The sequence below is a fragment of the Leucoraja erinacea genome, chromosome 6, assembly GCF_028641065.1.
Source record: "Leucoraja erinacea ecotype New England chromosome 6, Leri_hhj_1, whole genome shotgun sequence".
In the NCBI taxonomy this organism is placed as follows: Eukaryota; Metazoa; Chordata; class Chondrichthyes; order Rajiformes; family Rajidae; genus Leucoraja; species Leucoraja erinaceus.
In genome coordinates, this window is record NC_073382.1 from 68,715,030 (window position 1) to 68,728,489 (window position 13,460).

Sequence of the window (13,460 nt, forward strand, 5' to 3'; positions counted from 1 at the left end):
CCACTGCCGGCTAAACCGCCCTGCTCTTTCTCTGCTCTGTGAAAGAAAAGGTGCTTTTCATCAAAGATCAATATTATGAGATGTTGAGCAAGGCCTCTTAATGCTTAATGCTTAACACTCTTTCTGGTTCCTTATTCTATCTCACACATGATACACGCCAAAAACACTCACATATCTATGTTGGTATTTTCACCCATAAAATATCATTAACCTTCTCTTTCATTTCAGATGCTGGAAAAGTGAAGATACATTTTTTGACATATAAGGACCAGGGGGGTTTTCCCAAAGGTGCAGTGACCCTATGTGGGGCTATCTGGTATTAACTTAGAGATTAGCATCATGTACACATTGCAGAAAAAGGGTAGAAGCATTTTCATACATTTAATCACCACCACAATGTGTTGGCATTAAGGCAGGAGGACATGACATCACTGTCTGCAGCTTGCAAGAGGGCAAAATCACACGAGCTCTGCTACTAGGACTTACATTCTCACTTTAGACTGGTCTTACGAGGAATATGTCCTCACACTATGAAACATTAGATAACCTGCCTGGTATAATTGAAGTTTGGTAAATGCTTACCTGCTATTGAGAATTCCAGCAACTCCTTGCATTGGAACATAGAGACAATTCTGTCACAGATCGGCTAAACGACCATAGCCATGAATTTTTAACTGAAACCAAGAAGATGCATAAGAGACTGGAAAATATAAGGATGAAGCAAGAATTTCTGAGAACACCATTACCACTCTCTGAACATGGGTTGAAATTTAAAAAATAAACCTAGTTATAATAAAGAGAGTTGCCATAATGTCAGTTATTTCCAGCTGAATTCCCAACACAGTACTGGGGCTTTGTGGAAAGTCGAGTTCAGCTAGTCTATCAGCGAGAAAGTCTATCTCCACAGAAGGGAAATATTAGTAAAGCTTACATACTCAATTTTCTTCAGTAATAGCAGACTTCTTCAGACTCGCTCAAAACTTCTGATTTACACATAACAGAGTTATTAAGGCTAAGTCAAAACAAACAAATAAAACAATGCTGTCAATATTTTCTAACCACATAGGCTTCCTATGTACACGGATACAAACTCAACAAACAAAGCACCATGAACTATTAAATAACCACAGAGCAATTATTGACCAAACTTTTGAAACTTGCAATTCTTACATTAATATTAACTACTTGTAAAGAGCTCAAACTCACACAGGTTGAAACACAAGCATCTTTATTGTTCAGGTCATAATCTTCTAAGCAGGTCATTACACATTCACACTGCTACGGCTACTGGCAGGCAGTGGGCAAGTTCTTACACAATAAATTTTATAATTAGGCGGAGTTATAATTACTAAGCATTCTAATTGGCTAACATGCAATAGCCAATCTACATCTTTTCTTTAATAAATTTTAGGTCATTTTAAGTGCATGTTCCACACGCCTGCAGGTTCTTAAGTACAGGCCCACATACTGACATTTTGTGTGACCCAATGAAATCGTGACATCAGCAAAAAAAATCCGAAAGTAAAAGCATCACCCGCTGGTTTCCAAGCATCTTCGGCCAGTCTAAATTGGGTGATTGAAAATTAAATGAGTTATAAGGAAATCATGCCAGAATGTGTAATATGCTTTTGTAGCAAACCACATTCCAATGAAGCCTAGTGCATCAATACCATGCCTGTCTCAGTCATGTCAGTTTTGCTTCTCTCTCTCTCTCTGTCTCTCTCTTTTTTTCACCCACTTTCTCAACAGTTTTGTTCAATTAGCAGCATAACGCAATTCAAGTGCTATTAAACCTAACTTTTAGCTTCTCTTACTTGGGCCATTATGCTTCACAACCCCTCAGAAAAAAGAATACCAAATTATGATGCATCGACAAAGTAAAAAGTGTAAGTCCTCTCTGTCGCGATGTTACCGTAATCAGTCGTGGTTATTTTTTCTAACCAAATTGGTCTTGACTTTCATTTTTGGACACATAGGATTTCATTTATTTATAGACATTGTTTATGACACTTTATAAATATTCTTGTTTTGTTTTTTGTATGCTGTTTGCCACTTGGTCTTGATGCTTTCAAACTGGTCCAGAATGCAGCCGCCTGACTCATCACCCACACTAAATCCTGGCATCACATCACTCCAGTCCTCAAACAACTTCACTGGCTTCCCATCTCCCCCCGGATCACCTACAAAATCCTGATCCTCACCTACAAAGCCCTCCACCATCTGGCCCCCACATATCTCACTGACCTCCTCTCCCCCTACCAACCCTCACGGTCCCTCAGATCCACATCTGCCGGTCTCCTCTCCATTCACAAGTCCAACCTCCGCAGTTCAGGGAACTTTGTGTACTAGTCATGTCATGTCTACTATTTATTTCATTCCTCTTACATGTTTTTCCTCTACCTGCTAAATTTTTGTAAGGTGTCCTTGAGACTCTTGAAAGGCACCCATAAATAAAATGTATTATTATTATTACTTGCTTTTTATTCTTTTATTCTGTTCGAAATAAATAATAAAATATATATATAAATATATATTTATATTCTATAGAATAGGTCTTATTTTTAGAGGTTTAGATCTAGGTTATTGGATGGAATTCTTGCCTTGTATTATCGTCACAAAGTGTGGACTGTGGTACTGGTACACGTTATCATCTCGGCATTATTGTGGAAGTTGACCCAACGATAGCAGAAATATATTTTTTTCTTTTATGGCACTGAATGGTTGGCAACCTGGATAGAGACAGTATAATTTTTTAATTAAACTCAGGATTGGTACTAACTACTGAATGACCTCCATCTGCAAAATGTAACAACAAACTTAAATATTGTTTTATGTGCCTCTAGAAATGGCTTTATTCTTTATTAATGACTTTAGAAATTGGGGGTTGATTAAATTCTGTGACTTTGCACTTATGATACTCTCTCATTTTGTTTTGTTCAGCTATTGACAAGTAAATATATTCTTAACTTACACACAAAAAATAGGTAAGTATGATCAGACATCCCTGACATTTTATAACGAACATCAATGAAATATCAAACAATGAAGAGACAATAGAAGTGACTAGTAATTGCACTGTCACAAATTGGAGACATTTTGCTACGTCTATCCCCATTCTTGAATTTCTTTGCAAATATTGATATAGGACATAAACAAGACTGATCACAACATAATGACAATATTGTGAAAGTTGTCCACTCATCCACACCTAACGAAATGTAATCATAATTTTGTTTACCTGTTATCTTCTTTGATATTGAAAAAAATAATGACCTAGAGTTTTTTAATTTATTTAACCCATTGAGAGTTGAAATACATTTTTTTCAAATTACATAATTATTAAACTTCATGTCGCAATACTTCATAAATCACTTATTTTAAGTTATCTTTGTACAATCTTTGTATTTTGTTTCTGGTATTTTGTATATTTCAATCCAGCTGCGACCACCAGTCAGAAGGAAGGGGAAGAAGAAGAAGAAGTAGAAGAGCCTTCCTCCAAGGTCAGGGTTCAACGTGTAAAGGGATCTGATCCTCCTGTTGCATCTTCTCACCACAGATCTGCCCACCTTCTGCCTCCTCATATACAGAAAGGATAAGACCATCACTGAGCAGTACACAAGAAAAAGGAAAAGGGAAAATTTGGATTGGATTGGATTCCTTTATTGTCATTCAGACCTTTCGGTCTGAACGAAATGTCGTTGCCTGCAGTCATATAGTAATAAATAACAAAACACACAATAAACACAAATTAACATCCACCACAGTGAGTTCACCAGGCACCTCCTCACTGTGATGGAGGCAAAAGTCTTAAAGTCTCTGTCTCTTCCCTCCTTGTTCTCCCTCTGCCCCGAGGCGATCCAGGCCTCCGATGTTGTGACCCCGCCGGACGATGATGAGTAAGTCCTGCGGCTCAACCAAGCTCCGCGAACGGGTCGGTTCAAGCTCCGTGGCCCGGGGTGGTAGAAGCTGCCGCCCTCCAATCCAGCGGACGCAGCTGTTGTTGCGGGAGCTCCAGAAAAACAGGTCACCAACCTGTGACCTGCGAGCTCCCGACGATGTCGTCCACTGGGCCCGCGGCCGAGCCATGAATTCAGATCGCCGCCACCGGAACGCCGGAACGCTGCCACAGCCCGAAGCCCCGAAGCCGGGCCACCGCCACCGGAACCCCGGAACTCCGCCACTGCTCCGAATTCGGCCAGCCTTGTTGGTAAGTCCTGGCTGGCTCTGCTTCCGGAGCCTCGAGGTCGGTCGCAGTTGGAGGCCGCCAGCTCCGCCATTAGGCCCATGCGCACACGGAGGCAGAGAAGGGGGATACGACAAGAAAAGCCGCGTCCCCCCGAAGGAACAGATAAAAAAAACATGTTTCACCCTCCCCCCCCACACTAAAATTTAACTAAAAGAAAACAACAACTAAAAGTAAAAACAGACGGACTGTAGGCGAGCCGCAGCTAGCCGCCACTTCCGGATACAATATGAAACTGATCCAATGTGATACTTTAACCACTGGTGAACTTCCCCTTGCTGCAGAAATGTGCAAAGATGAGGGAATTCTCCTGCACATTCGGGGGCAAGATCTTGTTGCATAAGAAGATATCACTTAAGTTTTTACCAAAGCTACTCAAAGTTTCTTACTAGGCAGCAAAAAGAGGGTCCAGAGAAAGACATGTATCAGGTTATACTCAATACTCAATACTCATAAGGGTATACTCAATTTTTGTGGGTCAGTTGTAGAGAGTAGAATAATTCAAAATCGAGAAGTGTTGAGGTTAAAGAAATTACTAACTTTGTTTCAGAAATGTGTTCAGGATGTAGAGGGAGTAAGCATTCCAGGGTACAAACCATGGAATTTGAAAAAGAGGCTGCAAAAGACGTATCCATTTTTGAGATTCATGAAATCCTCACGTAGAAATGAGAGTGATTTAGTATTTGTCGAAGATTTGTGTGTGCCGAGGTTGTAGAAGATATTGCTGCTCCCATGTCATCGGACACACCTACAGATGGAGCCTCAGTACATTTAGGTAAATCTAGTATATTTTTAGGTAATTTAAAGGTACATTTGAGGGATGGATGAGCATATGTGTGTGTGTGGGGTGTGTGTGTATGGGGGGGGGGGGTCATTTTGTTTAATTTACACATATCTAGCATAGTTTTAGGTAATTTAAAGGTACATAAGTCACCGTTGCTTAGGAGAAATATGTCCTTAGTAACCAAATGTAACTTTTTCTTTGTTTTTGACTGTTAATCCTTAACTCACAATTTTCGAACATGGGAACATTGTATTACGCTTGATATATCCCATTTTTACATATCTAACACCTGTGCAGGTACTTTCCAGAGGTGTATCATGAAACTCAAAAACTGCCCTAAATCCTGCCTCTGTCCATGGTCCACAACTTTCTCATCCATCTGTGGTGGACATGATGCCTGAAATATGCAACCAGCTGCTGACTATGGAAATATGATCTTCAATGTTAATGCTTGTTATGAAGGGAGCATTTACTGATTTAATTATTCAGCAGTTCTCAATGACCCAGAGTTTCCTGAGAAACATTGGCATATCTATTACAAATTCACAACATTTCCTAGTTTAAGTCTTGGAATATTCAAGACTCCGTCACAAGTCTTGAATTTGTGAAAGTCCTGAATTTCCAGGAGGCATTTTCTCCATCGAGAGAGTGTCACTTTCCTACAAACCCCTTGTATGTTCATGATGTATGTTGATGTGGACAAGCTTTTCCCTTTGAGAATAGGGAAGATTCAAACAAGAGGACATGACTTCAGAATTAAGGGACAGAAGTTTAGGGGTAATATGAGGGGGAACTTCTTTACTCAGAGAGTGGTAGCGGTGTGGAATGAGCTTCCAGTGGAAGTGGTGGAGGCAGGTTCATTGGTATCATTTAAAATATAAATTGGATAGGCATATGGATGAGAAGGGAATGGAGGGTTATGGTATGAGTGCAGGCAGGTGGGACTAAGGGGAAAAAACATTTGTTCGGCACGGACTTGTAGGGCCGAGATGGCCTGTTTCCGTGCTGTAATTGTTATATGGTTATTATATGGTATGACTCTGATTCAATATTTGTTATCAGTGTAACAGTCATAAAGGCAGTTTAGGTAGCTGTCAGTTTCTTTTTCAATATGTTTTTGACTAATGAGAAGTGAGAGTACTTACATATTAAAGGCACTGTGCTGTGCAGGCTTTGCTAATGAATTTGAAAAAAAATCCTTTGAGGAAACATTTTGGGTATAAATAGAATTAAAAGGTATTATCATTTTTAGATACAATCTGAAATGACAGGGAGCATGAAGGTTTTGGTCATCTCCATTTAAAGTTATTTATGTTTTTAAAATGTATGATTCTGGATTAGGCATTGCATAAATGTTATAAACATATCTGGATCCAGGAGTAAAACTGTCCATCACATTTATTTTCATTAATTCTCTTTTTATGCAATTGAAAAGCTCTTTCTTTTTTTTTAAATTTAATTAAAAAAAAGCTCTTTCAATGTAAGTTCACAATTTTTGCAACTTTATGCTCATTATCTCAATCAATGGTTCAAGAAAACTTTGAAGCAATAGATTAAAAGAAAATGTTACCAAAAGAATAGCAAACCATTGTGTGGGTTTATAAATTTTCCCAATGGTAGGGTTTGCTATCCCTTTTTGGCAAAATATTCAATCGAATGCTATCCCTCCTTTCTCTCATTAGCTCATGAGGAAATTATGCAAGAATTTATAATGGGCTTTAGTAGCTAATCATATTGAAGCCTGGTGTACTATTTCCCCTCCTAATACTCTTGTATACTCTCCGTGGATTGTCACCTTGTCATGGTGGAGAAGCTTGTATAGTCCTGAGAGCGATGCCGTCTGGAGCTATGCTCCTGGTGGGGCCACCCATGGCGGTAAGGTCGAGGGGGAGGACTCTGACAAAGAGCAATCCACCCAAGACCTCAACGGTGGAACAGGCTGACCTTAGTGGAGCGTCACAACAGCTGGGAAGGCGAATGAAGGCTGCAGCAGAAAAGGGTCTCCGGTTGTCTTGGATTCCATGCCACTGGATCCTGACCCAGATCTGTCAAGGATGTGGTGGCACCAGTCTCCCCATGTTAAACAAAGTCACGCACTGGCGTCCTCCAACCCTGGAGACACTCATGGTCAGCCATGACCGAAGGGGGCCAAAGAAGAACTCTCGTATAAAGATTTTGAATTCATCATTTCCTAGTCTCTCATCTTTTTGAAAGTATCCCACACTTTCAATATTCTTATTGCACTTCAACTCCCCCTCTCCCACTCCGCCTCCGACCTCTCTGTCCTGGGTCTCCTCCATGGCCACAGCGAGCAGCACCGGAAATTGGAGGAACAGCACCTCATATTCCGTTTGGGGAGTCTGCACCCCGGGGGCATGAACATCGAATTCTCCCAATTTTGTTAGTCCTTGCTGTCTCCTCCCCTTCCTCAGCCCCCCTGCTGTCTCCTCCCATCCCCCAGCCTTCTGGCTACTCCTCCTTTTCCCTTTCTTGTCCCCACCCACCCCCGCCCCCGATCAGTCTGAAGAAGGGTTTCGGCCCGAAACGTTGCCTATTTCCTTCGCTCCATAGATGCTGCTGCACCCGCTGAGTTTCTCCAGCTTTTTTGTGTAACCTTCGATTCTCCAGCATCTGCAGTTCCCTCTTAAACACTTCTTATTGTATTTCCTTATTTTACATTTTTGCGTGTTAAGAATCAAGGACATTTAATTGTTATATGTACCAGCAACAGAACAAAAAAATCATACTTGCTGCAGCTTAACAGGCCTGGAAACATAATCAATTCCTTCAGCCTCGCAATGTTGAGACCAAGATTGTTGTTCTGGCACCATTCAAATAGATTTTCCTCCTGTACCCTGAATCATCATTGTTCTTTATTCACACATTAATGGAGCTGTGTTCGGTTATACCGTTAATAGAGAGGGTATAGCTGGAAACTGAGCGCACAGCTTTGAGGTGCAGCTGTGTTGATGGTTATTGAGGAGGAAGTGTTGTTTCCAGTCCATACTGATTGTGACCTGCGATGAGGAAGTTGATTTTATTGTCCAAGTGGTCCTGTGCAGAGGGGAGAGCCAGCGAGATCCTATCTCCTTTTCATTTATAATGGCGGTAGGCAAATTGTAGTGGGTCGGATCCAGGTCCATACTAAGGCAGGAGTTGATATGCATCAAAACCACTTTCTCAAATCACTTTATCACCATGGACTTTAGTGCCACCTATTGGTAATCAATGAGGCCTGTCACCCTTCTCTTCTTGGGCATCCTATTATAGGGGGAGTTGCACATAAGGTCATCGGGTCAAAGGGTGTGCGCACGAAGCAGCTCAATCCATCTGGAGGACATGGCAGCCTCCGGCATACACTGCTAAGACACGAAACACGTACTTTCTTACCTGTTAAAAGCCGCCGAAATGATCAATTTTTGGGCTATCAATAATTGTGGAGGGTGACTGAGCGCTCTGAACAAAACGCTCTAGTATCTTTGCTCTGAACCTGAGCAAGGTGTAAGCGGCTGAAGGAGCGCATCCCTCAGGACAGCCCCCCAGGGGTCAGCGCTGTCCGCCACGACCGCCCTCCGTCTCCCTCCGAGCGGCCACACTGTCACGGGCTGTGGGTTGGCAGCACCGCTCGTGGGTGGAGCGGAGCCGCTCGTGGACACACGGGGACGAAAACCCAGCAACGTCCCTGTCAGCGTGCAGCAGAGGGGGTACAATCTGGTCCCGCCGCCTACCCAGAGTCTCTGACCGTACTGCACTGGCACTGCTCCCCCCCCCCCCCCCCCCCCTGGAATGCCCCCCCCACCCCCCACCCCCCCCCCCCCCCCCCGTCTCTCCCCCCCCCGGCCATACCCCCCCTGACTCTACCCCCCCTCCCGACCCTACCTAAACCCCCCCCCCCCCCAGACCCTACCTCACTCAGACCCTCAGTCACCCAAAAAAAAATAACCCCACAATATTGCAATCAAATTGCTCTGAGTTTGAGTTCACTTTATATAGCGAAGGCTTATCGAGATGGTGCTGTCTGGACACGACAATGAATGCGGCTATTAGTCACAGATTGTAAAAGATGCTACACCATGAGATAACGCCAGTTTAAACCTTATACCTTCCTGCTTTCAATGACAGCACTCACAATTATTTACAGCGCAAAAATGGACCATTTCGGTGGTTTTTAACAGGTAAGAAGGTATGCATTTCGTGTGTTAACAGTGAATGTCGAGACTGCCATGTCCTCCACATGGATTGAGCTGCTCCATGCGTCACCCCCTTTGACCCGATGATCTTACGTGCAACTCCCCTATTGACATCCTATTAAAACAACATGCTGTAGCGGTGCCTGCTGGCGCACGCAGATATCAAACCCGGCGTTTGGAAGCCACGGTCACGTGACTCGGGAGGGGCTGCTGTTTTCACGCGGTTTCGCTTTCGTGCCACAGTTGTTTTGCAGACCACCATTGTGATCAGATGTCTTTGCAGAGACCTGTTTGCCAAGGAGCGATCGTGTAAATAAATCAGTTCAGAAAACTTGGTTGTCATTTCTGCATCCGCTAAAGTGGTGACCCCGACATGTCTAGCCGTTGTTGGACAAGAGATCATGCAGGAGGACTACGTCCCTGCAGAATCGGCCAGCATGAGGCAGGGCTCACCGGGCTTCAAGCTACCTTCCTTTTGGCCAGATCAACCTCAGGTGTGGTTCGCCCATGTAGAGGCACAGTTCCACCTGCATCGAATAATAGCGGACGACACAATGTATTTTCACGTGGTGGGAGCTCTGCCACAGGATTGTGCCTCGAGGCTGTTGCCGTATATCAGAAACCCACCGACGATCGCAAAGTATGAAGGTTTGAAGGCCCTGCTGTTACATACCTTTGGTCTCAGCCGTAGAGACAGGGCAGCGAAGATCCTGCACATGGACAGTGTCGGTGATCGGCGTCCATCCACCATCATGGCGAAGATGCTGGCCCTGATGGATGGACACCGCACGTGTCTGCTGTTTGAACAAGCGTTCTTGGAGCAGATGCCAGAAGAGGTCCGTTTGATGCTCGCCGGAGCCGGTTTCAGTGATCCCCAGCACTTCGCAGAGAGAGCCGACGAGTTGTGGACCCACAGACGACGGGACTTTGTTCTTTCATCCGCCCCTCTGCCATGGCGTGGGTGCAACCAAGACAACATTGGGACGAAGGTCAGGATCTGCCCAGCACCAAAGAAGCATCGCGGCAGCCAGCGGTGTGCAGCCGACGCCGTTGGTGTTACTACCATTTCCGTTACGGTGTGGAAGCCCGAAGATGTCGGAGCCCCTGCTCATTTCAGGGAAATGCCTCGGCCTATCGCCCATAAAGGCGAACGAGATCGGCCCGAATGAACGCCTCTACATCCGTGATCGCCACTCCAGCCACCGTTTCCTGGTCGACTCCGGTGCCATAACCAGCATCCTGCCACCGACCGCCCGAGATACCCGTGTCGGTAAGGTGGGACCCGGCCTCTCGGGCGTTAACGGGAGAAACATTCGAACTTACGGTGCGCAGACCCTGGACTTTCGGTTTACACCCATATAGGTGGAAGTTCACCATTGCTAACGTCGCCCAACCGATATTGGGGGCCGATTTCTTGCGCGCGTTCTCCCTGCTGGTCGATGTGCGAGGTGAATGGTTCTGTCGTTGGACCTGTGCCCTGCCAAGCCGCGTAATCCGTTCACGCCCCAACAGCAACTCGACAGGGTAGCTGAGATCCAGCAACCTTTTGCAGCCCTTCTCACTGAATTCCCAGGGTTGCTCATGCCCCGGTTCAACGAGGCCGCATCCCGTCATGGCGTGGTCCACCACATCCCCACCGAGGGCCCACTGGTTCACGCCCGCACGCGCCGCCTCCCGCCCGATAAACTGCGCATTGCACAAGACGAGTTCCAGCTTATGGAAGACATGGGGATTGTCCGGTGGTCGGATAGTCCTTGGGCTTTCTCTCTGCATATTGTGCCCAAAGCATCTGGGGGATGGAGACCTTGCGGTGATTACAGGCGTCTAAACGCAGTAACCACAGCAGATCGGTACCCAGTCCCGAACATCCAGGATTTCTCGGTTCATTTGGAGGGCGCTACCTTCTTCTCGAAGGTCGGCCTGGTCTGTGGGTATAACCAGATCCTGGTCCATCCTGACGATGTCCGTAAGACGGCCACCATCACCCCTTTCGGCATTTACGAATGGCTAAGAATGTCCTTTGGCCTGAAGAACGCTGCTCAAGCGTTCCAAAGGTTAATAGATCAGGTCGGGCGGGGTTTGCCGTTCATATTCATCTATCTCAATGATATTCTGGTGGCCAGCAGCTCGCAGGCTGAACACGTTAGGCACCTCCGCCTGCTCTTGGAATGGCTGCGTAAGCACGGGTTGGTGATCAACCCCGCAAAGTGCCAGATCGGATTGCACTCCATCTCCTTTTTAGGTCACAGGGTAACCTGCCAGGGCGCACAACCGCTGCCTGAGAAGGTCGACGCAATCCGTTGCTTCCCGAGGCCACTATCCATCAAGGGCCTGCAGGAATTCATCGTAATGGTCAATTTCTACCACCGATTCCTCCCGTCAGCAGCCGCCATCATGCGGCCATTGTTGAAGTGTCTGGCAGGCAAGTCTAAGGACCTGGTTTGGTCCAAGGAGGCTGGGTTAGCTTTCGAAGGGGCTAAGACCGGGCTGGCCAACCCCATCATGCTGGTACACCCGAGGGCATCAGACCTCATAGCTCTCACCGTGGAGCTGTGGGTGCTGTCCTCAAGCAGCGGGTAGGTAACTGCTGGCTGCCGCTGACATTTTTCAGCAGACAGCTGCGGGCCACGGAGATCAAGTACAGCGCTTTCGATCGGGAGCTCCTCGCACTTTACCTAGCGATCCGACATTTCAGTTATTTCCTAGAGGGCCGTGCACTTTTACCGCATTCACGGACCACGAGCCGCTCACATTCGCTTTAAATAAGGTGTCCGACCCCTGGTCTGCCAGGCAACAGCTGCACCTCGTCTACATATCCGAGTTCACGTCTGACATTTGGCATGTGGCGGGGAAGCTGAACGTTGTGGCCGACGCGCTCTCACGTCCGGCGGTCCCTGAGGTTTCCGCTTTAAACCTAGGTGTGGATGATGCGGAGCTGGTAGCAGCCCAAAGGGCCAATGCCGACATGGAGGATTACCGCAATGCTGAATCGGGTCTCAAGCTGGCTGAGGTGCCTTGTGGCACCGCAAGCGTGCGAGTCATTTGCGATGTCTCAACGGGTAAAGCCCGTCTGATCGTCCCAGTTGCCTGGAGGTGTCGGATTTTCGACACCATCCACAGCCTAGCTCACCCGTTCATCCGCGCCACCTCTGCCCTGGTTGCTTTCAAGATCGTCTGGCATGGGTTACGAAAGCAGGTCGCAGCATGGGCCCCGCGCTTGTATCCCCCGTCAGACCTCCAAGGTGCAGAGGCATGTGCGCCCGCCCGTGCAGGATTTTGCTGTTCCAGACGGCAGGTTCCTGCACATCCATGTTGACCTGGTGGGTCCCTTGCCATGTTCGTGTGGGGCCACTCACTTACTAACTATCGTGGATAGGTTCACCAGGTGGGCGGGGGCAATACCGTTAACCGATACCTCCGCTGAGGCTTGTGCGCCATTGTCTCCAATTGGATCGCTCGTTTTGGGGTCCCTTCAGATATCACTACCGATCATGGGGTCTAGTTCACGTCCACCTTGTGGGGTGGTATGTAGCTGTACGGCGTGAAGCTGCACCAGACCACCGCGTATCATCCGGAGTCGAACAGTTTAGGCGAGCGGTTTCACAGACATCTTAAGTCGGCGTTGAAGGCCCGGCTCACTGGCCCCAATTGGGTTGACAAGTTGCCCTGGGTTCTCCTAGGCATCAGAACCATGCCCAAGGAAGACCTCGACGCCTCCTCGGCCAAGCTGGTTTACGGCTCGGTTTTGCAGGTTCCTGGGGATTTTCTGCCCGCCACCCACGATCAGGAGGTCCCGGCTTCGGCAGTGCTAGCTGACCTTCGCGAGAGAGCACGAGCATTGGTCCCGGTTCCCACTTCCCGACGTGGGTCGTCCGCGGTGCATGTGCCTACTATGTTACAGGATTGTGCTTATGTTTTCCTTCATAGAAATGCTCACCGCTGGCCGTTACAGCGGGTGTACGAAGGTCCGTACAGGGTAATGAGGACTGGTACCTCGACGTTTACATTGGACATGGGTGGCAGGGAGGAGTTCATCTCCGTCAGCCACCTTAAGCCAGCCTACGTCGATGAGGATAGCCCGGTGGCTGTGGCCACTCCGCGGTGTAGGGGGCGTCCACCGGCCGTCTTGCCTCTATCTGCACCTGTTACCCCCGGTTATGTTTCACCGGTCCCCTCTGTTACGCCTGTCCCTCGTTCACATTTGCCGCATCCCTCCGGTTCTGTTTTACCGGCCCCGAATGTT